Raw genomic sequence first — 18941 nt, 5'->3', positions numbered from 1 at the left:
ATGTTATATCACAATTATTCAGACGCGTCATTCTACTTCACTCGAACAGCTCAGGTAATAATTGCCATTTCCACTTGATGAATCGCTGAACCGCGCACTTATATATCTGTATTTTGATTTGAATTTTTTTCTGTGCGAACTAGAATTTCCTCTTCCAACAATGGCGAGGTCTCCTTCCTTTGTTGTTCAGGTGTCTGGATGATTCGGGTCATTTTTCTCTCTCTCTCGGATTCTGTTTGTCTCCTCCCTTTGTTGTTCTGGTGGGCATTTGTGTTGCTGCGATGGGTTGGGTATTTTGATTTCGAAAATTCCTTCATGCGGAGATATCTCCGGTCTTTCCGTCGTCTTGCTCGATTTTGCTGTTGTAGCGATTATATTTATCTTCTTCCCGCCTATTAAAGTCCATCAGTTTTCGTTGCGTTGGGCACCGGGTATGATGTATATGCATGGAGGAGGGCGCATACGCAGATTCATGCATTACCCATGTATCGATTTTTTTTTTGTTAGCTCTTAATTTTCATTGTGTCGTGCATAACATATATGCATAAAGGAATGCGCATACGCATACATTTTCATTGAGTTGTGCGCCTGGCTTCATGTATGCATAAAGGAATGCGCATACGCATACATTTTCATTGAGTTGTGCACTTGGCCAAATGTATGCACAAAGGAATGCGCATACGCATTCATTTTCATTGAGTTGTGCTGCTGGCTTGATATGTGTATGAAGGAATGCGCAATGCGCATACGCATAAATTTTCATTGCATTGTGCAGCTGGCCTGATGTATGCATAAAGGAATGTGCATGCGTGAAAATTTTTTATCTCTGAATTTTCATAAAATTTCATTATGTTGTGCATGAAGCATGATATATGCATAAAGGAATGCATTACCCAGGTGATGTAAAAGCGTCCAGTGCTCACAATCATCTTAAAATAGAAAAGAAGAAGAAATATTTGATTCCAGACTATATGGCGTCTGTATGGCTTGCCAAGATTTGGCTTTGCGACGTTGATGGATGAATTCCCCTATTCTCTTCTCTTTCTTGTGATATTCCACTCTCTGGTTCAAACGACTGTCCTCGTATCATCTTTCTGCGTGAATCTTTCCAAACCTATGTATCCTCGTAAGCAGATGTTTATTCTTCTCTCTCTCTCTCTCTCTCTCTCTCTCTCTCTCTCTCTCTCTCTCTCTCTCTCTGTCTGTTGCACGTCTTTGTGGACGAATGCTTGCCCGTATTGTCATCTTTCCGTATATATATCTTAACAAATGTCTCTTCTCGTTAGCAGGTCTATATTCATTGCTCTCTCTCTCTCTCTCTCTCTCTCTCTCTCTCTCTCTCTCTCTCTCTCTCTGTTTGCACATCTTTGTGGAGGAACGCATGCCTGTATGTATGTCTCTTACGTATCACCATATTTCCGTATATATCTTAACTCTCTCTCCCTCCCTCTCTCTCTCTCTCTCACAAATTGTACGTATTTGCATACGAATACCTGCATATATGTGCATTTACTTCAAGATGACGCTGTGACTGAATTATCAGACGGAGACAAGGCAAGCTTTATAGTAACTTCCCTCTCAGCTTGAATGCACCTCTGTGAGTGTAGTAGATAGTTCTTTCTTGTCGTAGCCGGTTAAGTAATCAGACGTCTTTAGCTAATTGCTTACGCTAATTAGTGTGAGATACCCCTTGAGATATCCTCAGTATCGGTGTGCTTGTTTTTGTGAGTCTCGTGAATTCCGCCCGTCATTAACGATCGGTTGATGGATGGTTAATTACGCTAATGGTCCATGGCCCGGGAGGAATTTCCGCCAGTGAATTTAAAACTCTTAAAAACGAAGCGTCTTTGTTCGTCATCGTAATCGTCATCCTTGCCGCGGATCAGTATTTCGCAGTTAAGGGAAGACGATTGGCAAATATACACTGTAATATTTTGCATTCTCTAACCAAAACTTTAATGGAATTCGCTGCATGTGTTGTCTAAAGTTGCTTTTTTTTTAAAATAAGTTTCTTGCCTCTTGCCTACCGAAACTCAACCTTTTTCCCTCGACTTTGAGAGAGACAGAGAACGCGCGTGGATGGAAGACCAAATCTGTTCCTCCCAGGAAACTTTCTCGCTGCTTATCTTCGTTTCGTCGCGAATGCTGCAGAGAGAGAGAGAGAGAGAGAGAGAGAGAGAGAGAGAGAGAGAGAGAGAGAGAGGTTTAGGAAAGCTATATTCTCTTATTTACAGGAGAAAAAAGTTAGTTCAACAGATACGAGATTAAAACAACAAACCACACTATGAAACGCGGAGAGAGAGAGAGAGAGAGAGAGAGAGAGAGAGAGAGAGAGAGAGAGAGAGAGAGCTATCCAGACGCAAGGGAATTGATTGGTACTATTATTCAGAGCATGATATTATTCCTTTGTATTCGGTGCTAGCGGAAAAGTAGTGCGCGTTAAATAAACGTTCCCCATTTGCTTAGACTGACGCTTCGGGACGGTGTGGCTTCCTTCCAGCTGGTTTTCACATAAATGCTCTTACCAGGATGAATCCTGGTATCCTGATCCTGTCCTCTAGTTCAATGCACTCCCATGAGCGTCCTTGGTTTCTAGCAGAGAAATTAATGCTTTGTTTTTGTGATGATTTCATGACTATCAGAATTATAAATCAAGGATTTTAACACTGAAGTCTAAGTATTGAGAAGGAAAACAAAAATTTATTTTTTCATTTTTTTTAATTATGATTCTCTCTCTCTCTCTCTCTCTCTCTCTCTCTCTCTCTCTCTCTCTCAAATCTTTCGTAAGTGATGAAAACACACACACATATACATACTTGAAAAGTGGAACTCGTTCCAGACGCTTGTATCAGCTACTCCAGGTAATGCAGCCCCATTATACAAATAGCCTTTGCAGGTATACTAATGAAATGAAATGAAATACGAAATTGCCTCAGGTAATGGTATCCTGTATGATTTGAGTTAGGTAATACATGAAAGGGTCTGTCTATCAAAGTTTATTTTTTTTACGAAAATGCGGACCTAATTCAATCTGGTCTTTTCGCAATTAAGAAAGGGAATTCTGGTGTTAATGAATGTATTAAGAAATAGTGGTACCATTGTTGAAACTGAAGAGAGAGAGAGAGAGAGAGAGAGAGAGAGAGAGAGAGAGAGAGAGAGAGAGTATAAGGTTATTTTATTAGTGACAGAGACCAGAAACAGCAGAACATGATGCATAACGACCGATGGAGAGAGAGAGAGAGAGAGAGAGAGAGAGAGAGAGAGAGAGAGAGAGAGGAAATATACCACATCGTGTGAAACGAATAATGAAAACGACAGCAATTGCCTTCATATATCGCCCCAGAGCTCCTTTCGATCCGGTAAAAGAGTTCGTCCGCAGACTCGGTATATATGATGTCGTTTTTATCAGCAATATCCAAGACCCCAGGACTGATGATGTGTCATAGGGTGACCCCCCGATATTTCTTCCTGGTCATAACGCCGTCGGTGGCAGGTTTGCAATTGCTCTTTTGGGAATGATTTGCAACCTTTCCTTCGTGATAAAGGGTACATCTGATCTCTCTCTCTCTCTCTCTCTCTCTCTCTCTCTCTCTCTCTCTCTCTGTGTGTGTGTGTGTGTGTGTGTGTGTGTGTGTGTGTGTGTGGTGAGTCCTGACATGCTCATTTATTGTTATATTTGGTAATGCTTTTTCATCGGTATCAAGTATCTTTTATTCTTGAGCAGCAATAATGTTGCACGGCATTTTTTTTTTTTTTTTGTATAATTTTATTAGTGACGATCTCTGCTGCAAATAGTTAAATTCGTGTATGTTTATAGTATAGTAAGGGGTACATTTTTTCCATTTTTTTTTCAGAGTATGTGGCACTGGGAAGTGATAACGCCTTTGGTTTTTATTAGCTGATTAGTTCAGCAAAAGCTCTCTCTCTCTCTCTCTCTCTCTCTCTCTCTCTCTCTCTCTCTCTCTCTCTCTCTCTCTTTTCTGGAGTGCGAAGCTCACCCCGTCCTCAGAACACGGATCCCTCGCTCAGCGGGCGAGGATGCTACTAATACACTACTATGAGATTCAGGGCCTCTGTAACACGGTTTTTTCGCAATAACTTTTTATCTGTGCATTTCATAAATATAACGCATATTCAGAATACACATTATATCTACACATAAATTTTGACTGTATTCTGCATTACGTAGGTTGAATAAATTTGATACTTATAATGTAAAAGTGACTTTTTTTGAAGACGGGCCAACTTACTCAGAGAAAAGGTTCCGAACGCACTCGTTACGTAACTTATGACAGCATTTCTTCCCTCTTTCTCGATGGATGATTGGCTATACGTAACGAAGGCTAGACCTCTGGCAACAATGACGTAAAAATGTAAATACAAGCAAAGCAGTACACCTTTATGAACTCTGAAACCTCTCCACTGATAATTGTCATAATGAACAAACCAACAAAATATGTTAATAATTACAAAAACACTTCGATTATTAGTCTAACTCCAAAATAAGTTTCCTAAGAAATTACAGTCTACTTTATAGGTCACAATCAGATTGACAAGATGTAGGGAATAGTTGGTAATTTTCAAAAACATAGTAGACAAGCTTGATTTGATAACTGCTATATCCAATGTCAAGCAATTTTTATTTATTGGCTATCTACCTATTTACTAAAAAAAAAAAAGAAAAAAGTAGCCGTTACCGCATTTTGGCTTTGAAATTTCATCAATAATTATCGTCAGAATGATGACTTCATGAGGCTCCACCCACTTTGGCCTCGTTATAATTCAGGATAACACTGAAGGCTATCAGGTGGCATTGTGTTGGATTAGAAAAAATTTTAACTTCTGGCTATAAAAACTCATTTCTGGAGTAAGTTGCAAGAAGTGCTAAATGATCCTCAAGGATTCCCAGCAGTTGGCCTAAACGTTTAATTCATGTATATTGACTGCTATTACTACAGTAGTATTACTACGCTAGTACAGATACCCCACCCACATCTATGTATCTTGTCCGCCATTCAAATAAATCTTTGTTCATGGCCACGGGCTATCTCTTGACTGTAAAAAGTTGCAAGTCGTAAGACAAATGCAGTTTTGCAACCACGGGGAAAATTCCAAATCCTGCTAGCCATTATTGACTGCTATGGGTTTCCTGCTAGCTATTATTGACTGCTATGGGTTTCAGAACCGATGGAATAAGGTGAATGAGTTTCTGTGGTGGATGGGCGGGGCAACATTTCGTCAAATGTTGTTTACCTTGCTTACATAATGAATGTTTTTCGACTCTTGGCTCGTAATCATTGGCCATGGCATCGGCTGGATAATTTTTACTCTATAAAAATTAGAACTATCAGGTTTAGGTCATTGATAATGCTGCTAGAATTTGTGTGTGGTTGTAAAATATACATATGTCAACTTTCAGCTACATCCGATGCTTTGATAAGGAGCAAAGTCCAAAAAACCAAAACCGTGTTACAGAGGCCGCCCTGAATCTCCATAGTAAGAGACCCATGCGTTTTTTTTCACCACACACACACACACCACAACACCACATGACGACACACCAACCACAACGTTCCAACATCTACTATCTATTCTTATCTTTGTATCTGTTTATCTTTATGTATCCATATATATGTGTGTATATATGAAGATAAAAGTCCCATAAAACACTATTTGAACGTTGCAACCATAGTGTATTTCGAGCACTTCCTTCAGTGCTCCTGATCACTGGTAAAACATGGACGTAGGATGTCTTACAAGAGTATATACTTATAAAGCATAATATGTAGGTGTGGCAGTAAGTGAAATTCTCTGTGTTTTCTGCCACTTCAGAGTTTGCCCCCGCCCCCCCGGAGTTTGCCCGGGGCATTTCATCCATGCCCTCTTTTCCACCTTGTTCTCAGCCACGCTCTGGAATAAGTCAAGAGTCAGCCAGTCTTTTGAAGCTTCCCTTCTGTCGTGTGAATTGTGTCCCTTTGAAGGCCTCTCTCTCTCTCTCTCTCTCTCTCTCTCTCTCTCTCTCTCTCTCTCTCTCTCTCTCTCTCTCTCTGCATTCCCAACATCCTTGTGCTCTTCCATTTCTATGCTATTCATTTGGCTGATTCGAAATTCGGGTGTTACGTGTACACACACGCACATACTCACACATATATTATATATCTCCTTTAATCCACGGCAGAAAGGTGAATGATAAATTGCGGACTTGGAACAAGTACTTTCGTTGTATATCTACATATATATATATATATATATATATATATATATATATATGATATATATATATATATATATATATATATATATATATATATCTGTGTTCATACACATACATGCAGACACACAGATTTGCCATAATTTTACACGTCCTAACGCACAGATTTGCCATAAGTAATGCGAATCATTTTACACATTCTAAAATACATGTATCACTCACTCCTCGTTACGTTGATTTCGAAGACTACGTCCTCTCTCAGGAGACATTTAAAATACGTCATTTATGAAATACTCCATAATATGTTCCCTTTGCAAACTGGGTTGCCTGATTGTTCAGTGCAAACGATAGTCTACTCGTCACTTTTACGACCGATAGAGTATATCTTTAATCAGCATTCTCTCTCGCGTATCTTTCTTTATCGGGATATTATCCCATTTCCTTTCCTTTATTTGCTCTTGTTTCTTATCTCTTCTTCCTATTTTCTCTTATTCCCTTCCTTTCTCCCACGTTTTCCGCCTCCTTTCTGAGCGTCCCACGTCCGCTGGAGTGGTTGCCATGGCAACGCTTATCTCGATTACTCGCTCTGAGGGAAATGAAAGAAGAGAAGAAGAAGAAGAGGGTTCGAAAGGTGTTGTGATTCTAGTCTTAGGCCTTTATTTTTCGTCTTTAAAAGTGGGATGTTTTCCTAAGGGGACTGGATTAAGGTGCTTTATCTCGCATGTTGCAGTTTGTAGACTACATATGATGTATGTATGTATGTACGTATGTGTATGTATGTATTTATGTTAAACTTTCATTTAGTAAGTATAATTGAGCCATGTGGTTTTATGTGCTTGTAATACTCTCTCTAGGTCATTCCTAAGACCTAGTTGCTCCATTTATATTTTTTAGATTCTTCTGCTAAAGAACTTGAGTATTTTCAGTGACATATGTTGTATACTGAAAAGGGGGGGGGGACTGTTTAGTTTATGTTACTTTTTGACACTGAAATTCATTGAATTTTGCGCTTAGGACAGACTTGTCCTTTTCGCTCGTGCTCACGTGTTAATTAGAGCTTTTGATTTGTAACAGACAGGAAATGTACATTTTTGCTGTGCACACACACACACACACACACCGACCCGTCTGCAATACCTGTGCGTTGTTAATGCTACTTGGAATAGGGCTTTGCAAATTACTTTCAACAATTGTACTACGTATTAGGCAAATTAGAACCATAAAATTTGTTGTACCAAAAAGATTTTTGGCGCGTCCTTCACGTATTCAGCAGATACTTTGATGATGGACTTTGTAAAAGCGTTACGTTTTTTAATTTATTTTTTATTTAATGTTATTATTATTTTTATTATTATTATTATTTTCATTCTTGGGGAGTGGGGTTTGGGGGTGGGGGGGGGAGTTTTTGTTGATTTTTTTGCTTCCAGCTAGAGGGTCCGTCACACTTCCTTGGCCAGGTCTTTGTGCAATTGCTATATCCTGCGAGTGTCTCTATATTTCATCGCCGGGATAAAGAACGATGCCGTAACCTCTGACATTAGTGTTTGACCTCTTGACCTCTGCGCTGGAAGTAATAGTTTGAGCGGAAGTGGATATATAAATAGAAACAACAGGTGCCGAGAGTTTATGAGGTCGGAAATTTGATTTTTTTTTTTTGCTGTTTTTTTTTTTTTTTTGCTTTTGCTGTTGACTTTTTTAATTTCTGTTTAATCCTTAAATTTTTTTCCCCATCATCGAGAGGTTTACATCAAGGTTACTGATCCTTCCGTTATCAGTCCCCTCCCCCCCCCCCCCCCTTCCCCACCCCCTCCCCCCTCCGGTGGGTTTCTGGGGTTGGTTGTTAAGTTCCGTCAGTGCAACTCTCGCGGCGCACTGTAGACATTTCTTAGGGTTCTTCCGCAGCGAATCTTGGGCCCCTAGCTGCAACCCCTTTCATTCCTTTTACTGTACTTCCGTTCATATTATCTTTCTTCCTTCTTACTCTCCACTCACTCTTGACAGTTGTTTACCCCAACCCCAATAATCCTGGCATAAACATCTCATACGTTCCTGCGATGGCTTGTGTATCTGTCAAACCTTCATGCACTCAATTTTTGCTTTCAGCGCTGATTGACCTCATAGGTCCCAGCCCTTGGCCTAAATTTTATATTCCCATTCCCATTTTCAGTCCGCGCGGCTTCAGGAGAGAATGAAAGTGACGTCGTTCCACCTTCTCTTTCTCTCTCTCTCTCTCAAAAACTAAATCATATCTTTGTATCTCTGCGTGAATCAAGGTTGAAGGTTATGCAACATTTGACCTCCTTGCTCTCTCTCTCTCTCTCTCTCTCTCTCTCTCTCTCTCTCTCTCTCTCTCTCTCTTTATTCTTTTTCCAAAAGCTTATATATATCTTTCTTCCCTTTCCTTTTTTTCCGTGAATTTAGTTAAAGGTTACGTCACGTTTACCATTGTTTTTTTTTTCTTTTTTATATATATATATATATATTATAGATTGATATCTGACACCTGATGTTCTGTGTCTTTCCAGGTGTCTCTGTGTAGCACGAGTTCACCTACACACCTGGATACCTGTGGAAGGTCATCCAGAAAAGTCACGGTAAGTTCTTATCGATTTTTTGTAACCTGCTTTTGATGTCTGTTAGAAGTTTACGCGCATTTTGTCTTTATTTTATTTTATTTTTTTTTTTTTTTTTTTTAGGTTTGTGTTTTAAGTTGTGTCGTCAAGTAAATTTTCGTTTTAAAATTTTCGTTTGGGTTATGGGGATTTCTCTCTCTCTCTCTCTCCCTCTCTCTCTCTTCGTAAGCAATTTTGGGTTGTAGCTCTCTCTCGGGCTCCTCTCATCACAACTCTTCGTCTCGGCTCTCTCTCTCTCTCTCTCTCTCTCAGTAGCACAAGTTTTTACAATCGTAGGTCAATCTTTTGAGGTTCTGTTAAGTTTTTCATCTGCTCTCTCTCTCTGCTCGACTCTCTCCTCGTCGTCTCTCTCTCTCTCTCTCTCTCTCTGTATATGTGTGTTTGTGAGTGAGAGTGGCTGGTAACACAAACAGTCACCCACACCTGCTCCTCCTCTTGTTTGAGGCGAAAGGGGAAATGTTTACACACATGTGATACGGGGACCCAGTGAATGACACTGCTCCTTAGATAAGCAAAGTGATACTGCTCCTTAGATAAGCAAAGTGATACTGCTCCTTAGATAAGCAAAGTGATACTGCTCCTTAGATAAGCAAAGTGATACTGCTCCTAGATAAGCAGTGATACTGCCTCCTTAGATAAGCAGATTCACCAGATTAACCCCCCCCCCCTTTTTTTTTTGTAGTTTTTTTATATGTGATTTTTTTGTTTTTTTTTATAGTATTGAAGTTTTATGTGATGGTAGTTTTATCTGTATTTTTTTTTTGGTGTAGTAATTTTATTTTTGTTTTTTGTTTTTTTTTGGGGTAGTGTATTTTATTGGTACTTTGTAGATTTTATGTGAATATTTTTTGGGTAGTGATGTTTATGTTCTTTTTTTTTTTGGTAGTTTTTATTTTATGTGAATTTCTTTTGGTAATTTTTATTTTTGATGTGATGTTTGAATGTATGGTACGTTTTTATTTTATGTGAATTTTTTTTGTACAGTTTTTTCATTTTTGTGATTTTTTTATTTTATTTTGGTTTTTTTTGAGTTTTATATGTGATTTATTTTGGTAGTATCTTGTGAAATTTTGTTTGTAGAGTTTTTATGTTTGTTGTTTTTTGTAGTTTTATATTATGTAATTCTTTGGGTAGAGTTTTATTTTATGTGAATTTTGTTTGGTAGTTTTATTTTAGTGATGGTAGATTCTATTTTTACGTGATTTTTTTGTATTTTCTTTTATTTTGCGAATTATATAGTTTTTATTTTATGTGAATTTTTTTTAGAGTTTTATTTTATGTGAATTTTTTTTGTTAGTTATTTGCGAATTTTTTTAGTTTTGTTTTTATTTTTGTTAATTTTTTTTAGAGTTTTATTTTATGTGAATTTTTTTATAGTTTTATTTTATGTGATTGAATTTTTTGGTAGAGTTTTATTTTATGTGATTTTTTGGTAGAGTTTTTTTATTTTATGATTGTTGTTTTGGTGATAGTTTTATTTTGTGACTTTTGGTAGAGTTTTTTAATCTTATTGTGATTTTTGTAGTTTTTTTATAGTGTTTTTTTTATAGTTTTATTTTATGTGATTTTTTAGGTAGAGTTTTTTAATGTGATTTATTTTGGTAATTTTTATTTTGTGAATTTTTTGTGGTTTTATTTTATTTCCAAATGTTTTTGATGATTTATTTTAGTTGATTTTTTGTTAGTTTTATTTTATGTGAATTCTTTTGGTAGAGTTTTATTTTATGTGATTTTTTGGTAGTTTTATTTTATATGATTTTGTGGGTAGAGTTTTATGTTATGTAATTTTTTTTGTAGTTTTTTTATGTGAAAAAATTTTTTTTGGTAGAGTTTCATTTTATGCGAAGTTGTTTTTTTGATAGTTTTAGTTTATGGGATTTGTTTGTGGTAGATTTTTATTTTATGTTTTTTTTTTTTAGTTGAGTTTTATTTTAGGTGAATTTCTACTTTAAGAGAATAAAGTTTTCGTGAATTTTGCTTTCTTCGAATTCTCGAGTGAAATTTTCGAAGGAGAAAAAAAAAAAAAAAACTATTCCAGGAATGCTTGTGATTGAAGTTTGCGCGAACTTCGATGATTACTATTCGCGATTTTCCCAGACTGAAGTTTTGGCGGGTCACAGTATTGAACTAGACCCAGAGGAAGTTTGGAACATTTTTGGAGCGTCAAGTTGCTTTCTTTTTATTTCTTTATCCAGTGAATTGAAATTTGCCTGAAAATGTCAAGCTGTTGTGCAGAAATACTCGTTAACTTTATTTGTGCTTATGCGAATAAATTATCATCTTACAAATTCATTTGTAGTATTATTAAAATATCAAAGAGGACTCTGACTAATGAGTTTTTACTACACTGCTTGATTATGTCACATTTAAATGAAAATTTCAAATGAAAATGAATTCACTCTGCTAAATTATCGTTGTAAAATGTGCGTTAGATTGGTTTTGCTCCCACGAACATTGGAGTAGCAATTTAGCATATTATAGAATATAATAAAACATGTCAGTAAAGGGCGAGATTAAGGTCTCTTATTCCATTTGGGGGAGACTTACGACATTAAATCCAGTCGTATATTCTTTACGATGAAACTGCGTGATTCTAGATTCTAAGAAACACCTCGTTATCAGCCCCTGTGGGGGATTTCGTAAGAAGTTCAGCGAGTCTCTCTCTCTCTCTCTCTCTCTCTCTCTCTCTCAGGAGCACCTTATTCAGGCCTTGGGGTGATTTTCGTAAGAAGGGGTTCAAGCGAGTCTTCTTCTCTCTCTCTCTCTCTCTCTCGTCTCTCTCTCCTCTCTCTCTCTCTCTCTCTCCTACCGTAAGTTCAACCGAGGTTCTCTCTCCTCCTCTCCCTCCTTCCTCTTCCCTCTTCTTTTCTTGCATTCGTCCCCGTTCGTTCAACGTCCCTCTTCCTCCCCTCCTCTCTCCCTACTCTTTTTCTCTCCCCTCCTCGCTCTCGTCTCCTCTCTCTCTCTCTCTCTCGTATAAGCCATCCTGCTTGGTGGACAACCCCGCGTAAGTCAACAGAATCAACCATCACAAGTTTAACATACGACTAGAATTTGAGAAATATCTAGAAGTGTTCGTGAACTATCGGTGATAAGATTAGTGTGAAAATAGTAGGATAAAGCGTCTTCTAAGTTAGTTTATCAAGTGTAATACTATAAATCAGAACAAGATGGCAGTAAGTTCCAACTGCGGGAAAAGGTGGCGTAATTTGGCGTGTCTAGCAGATTCGCAATACGATGAGGTAGCAGGAAGGGAAACTGGCATTTCTCATCTATGAAATCAGCAACAGTCCTAACCAAAAAGATACAAAAGCATTCATAGATATATTAGAAGGATATAATCCTTCAAACTGGAACAAAATCTAATGAAAAACATCTTGAAAATAATTGAAGAAGTTCCAATAAAATCCAAGTGGTCAAGAGACTCATAAAGAAATATACATAAACCAACATATTCCGCACAAAGAAATGAATAAGGTGAATCTTGTGAATATACTAATTGATGCATTAGGAAAAAGAATGCCAAAAGCATGCAACTGTGTAAGGTTTGGTATAGCATAGTCAATCCACAAAACCTAATCAGAAAATGTGCTGCATGCAACATTCCGACCCATCCACAGTGTGCTGAGGTAATACAAGATTTGAGAAAAGATACAAGAATTTTTTGTTCAACATGTCTATCATGGATAGACAATGTTATTAAATCAAGATTGAATGTACAAATAGTTGAGGATGAGAAGAAGAAGAAGGAAGAGGAAGAAGAAGAAGAAAAAGAAGAGAGGAAAACGGAAGAGAAGTAAACAAAAATGAAATGACAGAAAAAAATAAGGAAAACAAAGAACAAGATAAAAGTATGGATGCAGAGATACTCATTGATACTACATATGAGGCAATAAAGCAGCATACCTACGAAGAAATAAATTACGATATGACAACAGAAAAGCAAATCCCGAAGAGGCTCTACCCAGATCTATACAATGACGGGAAAGAGGAAAAAAAAATAGACAAGAAAAGACAAAATCTGCAACCTTTTGAAAGAGGGAATTGCAGATTTGGAGAAAGATGTTTTACTACAAACATCCTAAGAATATGTCAAAACTATGGAAATATATGGTAAATGTGCATACTTGATGGATATGGGGATGATTGCAGAGATCTGCATCCAAAATATGTAAAAACCTAAAAGAAGGAAAAGGATGTAAGTTCGCCACAAAAAATGCAATATATGCACCCTGTAGCCATGAATCATAATCAAATAATAACCAACCAAGTAATAAAATCCAAAATAAGGAAAGAAACAAATAAGGAAAGAGAAATCAAGATATCAGGTAAAAGAGAAAGCAAACCACCAATGAGATATGCAGAGGTGTCAGCAAAGAATTCAAAGCATCAGCTCCGAAATTCTACTCAAGAATAATAACTGTATTATTATGCAAGAGGATATTGCAGAAACGGAGAAAATTGCAGATTCAACACAAAATGAATAATTATGATGAAGGAAGATCAAATATTATGGAAAAGTTGGATTTTTTAATGTCAGAATTTCTGGAAATGAAAAAGAACAACATACCAGAACAGAAAAGAGACATGGGAAATCCATTATTACTATCAGTATTAAATGAAGGAGAAAACAACGCAAACCATCATAGTGATGGAATGCGCAGGTGGGTTTTAGTTACGAGGTAACTCAAAAGAAAAATAGAGTACTTAGAAGAACTAACCCAAAATGAAAAGAAAATAGATATAATGAAATATAAGTGAAACCTGGTATTCCCAAGAGACTGGAATGATGATCAAATCAAATAAAGGTTCCAAACTTATAGATCAGATAGAAAAAATAGGAATCAGGGGGAACCGCAATATATGGGAAAGACAAAAAACAAGGAAAAATATATGAGAAAAATATAGTAACCTCAGAATGTGAACTAATAGCGGTAGAATTTGAATCTGAAAATTGATGAACATAGTAATATATAGACCTCCTAATACTAAAGAGTTTGACTTAATAATTGAAAAAATTGGATTGATATATGTAGAAATCACAAGGACTGGACTATTCTCCTATCTGGTGACTTCACTTTCCTTTCGTAGAATGGAAAGGAACGACGAATAGGAGATTGTGGTTGTACTTATACATATAAAAAAGAGAGTAATAGTAGTGCAGAAGATAAGAGGCAAATTTGAAAAGCTATTAGATATGCTACTAGATACAACATTCAACAAATCAATCACCTGCCAACAAGAAAGGAAAATACGTTTAGACCTAGTATTTGTGAACGAGATGAATTATGTTAAAGAAATAATAGTTTATAATGCGAGTATTTCAGACCATAATGGCCATAGAATTAACAGTCATTCCAAAGCAAGTGAAAATAGAGATAAGCAAGAAATGAAAAGTGGAAGGATATGGAAAATACAACTTCTACAGTAAAAATATAAAATGGTCAGAAATTAATGAAGAATTAAACAAAGATTGGGAATAACATTTTCGTAAGTGATGACATAAGGGTAATACGGAAGATTAGATAAAATATTGGAGATAATAGTGGAAAAATATATACCGAAGAAGAAAAGTAAACATCATTCATGCATACCAAGAGAACAGAGAATCTTGTTCCAGAAAATCAGAAAGTGTGGAAAAAAGGTCTTGCAAAAGAAAAAAATGCATGGAAAGTTTATAGAACTAAAAAGTAAGATAGAAAATGCAGAAAAAAAGATTATACAATCAAAAGAAAAGGAGAACGGGACTTGGAAGAAAAACCCTATTAAATATCAAGCAAAAACCCAAACTATTATACTCATATGCGAAGAAGATGAATAAAAGAAGAATAGAAAATAGGCCCCTCTGAGAATTGAAGGGAGATTAACGAATGAAAAAAATAAAAAAAGAAATTTGCACATACTGGCAGAACGATATAAGAGAGAATTTCACCCCTAGAATAGATAATGAAGATAATGATATAGAAGTAGGGATGAAAATAGTTGAATATTTAGCTGACATAGATATTAATGAAGCTGATATTGTGCAGGCTATTAATGAAATTAAAATGGAGCTGCTGCAAGGGCCTGATGGAATTCCTGCTATTTTGTTAAAGAAAGTAGTTCATTCTATCGCAAAGCCACTTGCAATATTAGTTAAGGAACAAAGTGTAGATACAGGCAAGATATATGATGAGCACAAATTAGCGTATATTACCCCTACTTTCAAAAGTGGATCAAGACTAGAGGCAAGTAATTATAGGCCTGTGAGTCTAACATCACATATATGAAAGTGTATGAAAAGGGTAATGAAGAAAAATATTATGAAACATTTAATAAAAAATAATTTGTTTAATAAAGGACAACATGGTTTCGTACCCAGGGAAAAAGTACACAAACCCAACTGTTAGTCCACCGTGAAAACATATTCAAAATATGAAAAGCGGAAATGAAACAGATGTGGTTTATTTAGACTTTGCAAAAGCGTTTTGATAAAGTAGACCATAATATATTAGCGCAAGAAAATTAGAAAAACACAATATCGTGGATAAAGTAGGAAGATGGTTAAAAAGAATTTTTTACACAACAGAAAACAGATAGTTTATTGCAAACGCGAGAAATTCGGATGAAGCCAAGGTAATATCCGGTGTGCCGCAAGGTACGGTGTTTAGCTGCAATACTGTTTGTTATTATGATTGAAGACATAGACAATAATGTTAAGGATTCGGTAGTGAGTAGTTTCGCGATGACACAAGAATAAGTAGAGAAATTACTTGTGATGAAGATAGGAACGCTCTACAAAGAGACCTTAACAAAGTATATGATTGGGCAGAGGTAAATAGGATGGTATTTAACTCTGATAAATTTGAATCAATAAATTATGGAGACAGAGAAAGAAAAGCTATATGCATATAAGGGACCTAATAATGAGACCATCACAAATAAGGAAGCAGTTAAAGACCTTGGTGTGATGATGAATAGGAACATGTTATGCAATGATCAAATAGCAACTCTGTTGGCAAAATGTAAAGCAAAATGAATGTTGTTACGGCCACTTCAAAACAAGAAAAGCTGAACACATGGATTATGCTTTATAAAACATATGTTCGTAGTCCAATTGAATATTGCAATATGATATGGTACCCACACTATCAAACAAATGATATTGCACAAATAGAGAGTGTACAAAGGTCCTTTACAGCTAGAAGAGAAGAAGTTAAGGACCTAGACTACTGGGAAAGACTACAATTCTTAAAATTATATAGTCTGGGAAAGGAAAGGAGAAGAACGCTTACATGATAATTCAGGCATGGAAACAGATAGAAGGAATAGCAGAAAATATCATGGAACTAAAAAATATCAGAAAGAGCAAGCAGAGGTGATTAATAGTGCCCAAAAAAAATATACCAGGAAAAATAAGGAAAGCACACAGGACATTAATCCACTACGCACCAGCATCGATAATGCAGCGTCTATTCATGCGTTGCCAGCTCATCTGAGGAATATATCGGAGTGAGCGTAGATGTGTTTAAGAATAAGCTCGACAAATATCTAAACTGCATCCCAGACCATCCAAGATTGGAAGATGCAAATATACCGGAAGATGTACTAGCAAACTCTCTGGTAGACATTAGAGGTGCCTCACACTGAGGGACCTGGGGCAACCCGAACAAGATGTAAGGTCTGTAAGGTAAGGTCTCTCTCTCTTTGTCGAGAAATATGACCGCTCCGATAGCGCCTTTCTTCTCCTTTAGCAAAAGGTTTGCGGGAGAGATAAGAGGAAAAGGGGGGGAGGGGACATTGATGTGGGGGGGCTTTGGTTTTTGGGGGGGTGGAAAAGCCTACTACTTTCGTGGTAGGTCATTTTTACCAAGAAAAGTTGCGGTAACGCTAACGCCTGACATAAAATAGTGAGACCGTTTCGATCGTATGTTGTTTTTGTGCCATCGAACTTTATCATCTTAATTATGACCCAGGGCCACTTCTATTTGGAAGTTTTTTGTTTCTCTTGCGATAAAAAATAGACTTGGCTCGGAGGCGCGAGAGAAGAGAGCTTGGCGTGCGATGTGAATGGGAATGTGTAAGTAAATTGGTTACCGTGGAGTTCTTGAATTTTATGGGGAAAGAATATCACTTTATGTAGAAGACGTTAGTCGTTTTTTTTATGTTGTTTGATGTAGTGCTAATGTAGATAGTAAGATTTTTAATAAAAAGAGAAGCAGGTAATGAACATCTCAAAAGGGAATTGGACATCGACATCGTCGACAGCAGTGTTCCATTCAACCAACGCTTAAGAAGATTAAAGGAGATTATCAGCGGGGGTGACCTTAAATTGGCTTACTTGTGGACGAATCTCTTGGTATAAATACCGACCTTTTTCTGTAAACTTTTTCTCATTCATTATACCTGAAGAGAGAGAACAGCAGTCTCTGAAATATAGTACTTTTCTCTCTACATTTTGGGTGTTTTTATGGCTCCTTTTATTAGATATATATATATATATATATATATATATATATATATTATATATATATATATAATATATAGTTATATATACACATTTATATACACATATGTAAGAATATATATATGAAAATCTACTACGCATAGTACTACATCCAAGAAGATTAAAAAAAACGACCACGCTTACATAAGTGTTTTTTATTTTTTTTATCACAGATAACAAAAACGAAACAGTAGTAGTCCACGGCATAAGATCAATGAAGACCAATATATCCACGTGTGTGTGTTTTTTTTTTTTTTTTTTTTTTTTTTTTTTGGCTGATTCAAAGCACTGCAGATAATCGAATTTTCTGTATAAAAAGAAAACTGGAGAATACCCCCTTTCTAAATAGGAGAAAATCACATATCCGGATTCAATCATTGTTCGTGACATAATTATATTAAATCACTCTTAACCATCAAAAGCAATTTAATTTCAGTCTAATATGTTTTAGGGCGTAATTATGAAAGATTATTCTCCGGCCACCACAACATTTTGGTTCTTGGATTGTGTTTATTCAACCTGAAGCCTTTGAATGTTTTAAAGTCGTCTTCATGTCGTTCGAGAGTAATTTTATATACACAATATATATATATATATATATATATATATATATATATATATATATTATATATATATATATTTGTGTGTGTGTGTGTGTGTGTGTGTGTGTGTAATGAGGTTATGATCCTCATTATTCATTTGGTAAACGTGTAACTCGAGCGTCCAGGCAAACAACAAACAAACAAATCTCTCTCTCTCCAAGCAACTAGCGGCTCGCGACTCTCTCTCTCTCTCTCTCTCTCTCTCTCTCTCTTCTCTCTCTCTCTCTCTCTCTCACTTCTTTCCTCTCCACTCTAACAGGTAAACAAAATGAGAGAGTTGCATTATAAAATTAACATTTTATTAACAACGAAAAAACAGCAAAACAATTAGGTCTCACAGACTAACTTAATTCAAGTTACCCCACTATCAAAATGTCTAAACCGTAATTAGTCACACAAAAAATGTCTATTATCCATCGGACTCCCTCGGTCCCCCCATAGTTCCTTGCCAGAACCGCCTGTTTCAAAGACATAAGAACACCCCGTAAGTACACACAAGTTTAACAATCAAGAGATTAAAGATTGAATATTCCCACAAATGTTTAAATAGGTAACAAGCCAATCTTTAGCTAAAACAGTTCAAAACTCACCCAAGCAGCCGGAATATTAACACACTATATTATAAAGACTTTCGAGAGCACCACGACATCTTGTTGCTTTCTTTTTCCAAAGATGCCTCTATCAAAATCCACCATAGACTTGTGTATCATACATTTTAAAAGGAAGAGGCGCACACGACATACGAATGCACAGTTAGTTAGCGCCTCTATTACTGGCGTCAACTAGTTTCCCAAAGGCACTTTGAGAAGAGTTCATGAACTGATACATTGACTTGTCTTTCTATGCAGTTTTATCTCACGCCACCTACAGAAACCATTCATCAGCTTTTCTCGGGTCGTTGCTTCTCCACATTCCAATAGGTCACAGCGAACATATTGGCAATATATCATTAATTATACCCTAGGCCTTACACAGCTCGGCCACCTCGAATGCTAGCTCCCGCCTAGCAA

At 36.5% G+C, this 18941-nt stretch overlaps 1 protein-coding gene across 2 annotated transcripts in view; it reads left to right on the top strand.

Moving 5' to 3' along the window:
- The window catches only part of LOC135214959 (uncharacterized), a 471889-nt gene that overhangs the window by 121896 nt on the left and 331052 nt on the right, over positions 1-18941 (top strand). For both annotated transcript variants that reach the window (XM_064249452.1, XM_064249450.1), the window contains exon 2: positions 8737-8805. The gene's annotated coding sequence lies outside the window, so the exon portion shown is untranslated. The remainder of the gene's footprint in view (positions 1-8736; positions 8806-18941) is intronic.

Source organism: Macrobrachium nipponense, chromosome 46 (genome assembly GCF_015104395.2).
Source record: "Macrobrachium nipponense isolate FS-2020 chromosome 46, ASM1510439v2, whole genome shotgun sequence".
NCBI lineage: Eukaryota > Metazoa > Arthropoda > Malacostraca > Decapoda > Palaemonidae > Macrobrachium > Macrobrachium nipponense.
The sequence above is the reverse complement of the archived record's forward strand: the minus strand, read 5'-3'. Positions and strand labels throughout refer to the sequence as shown.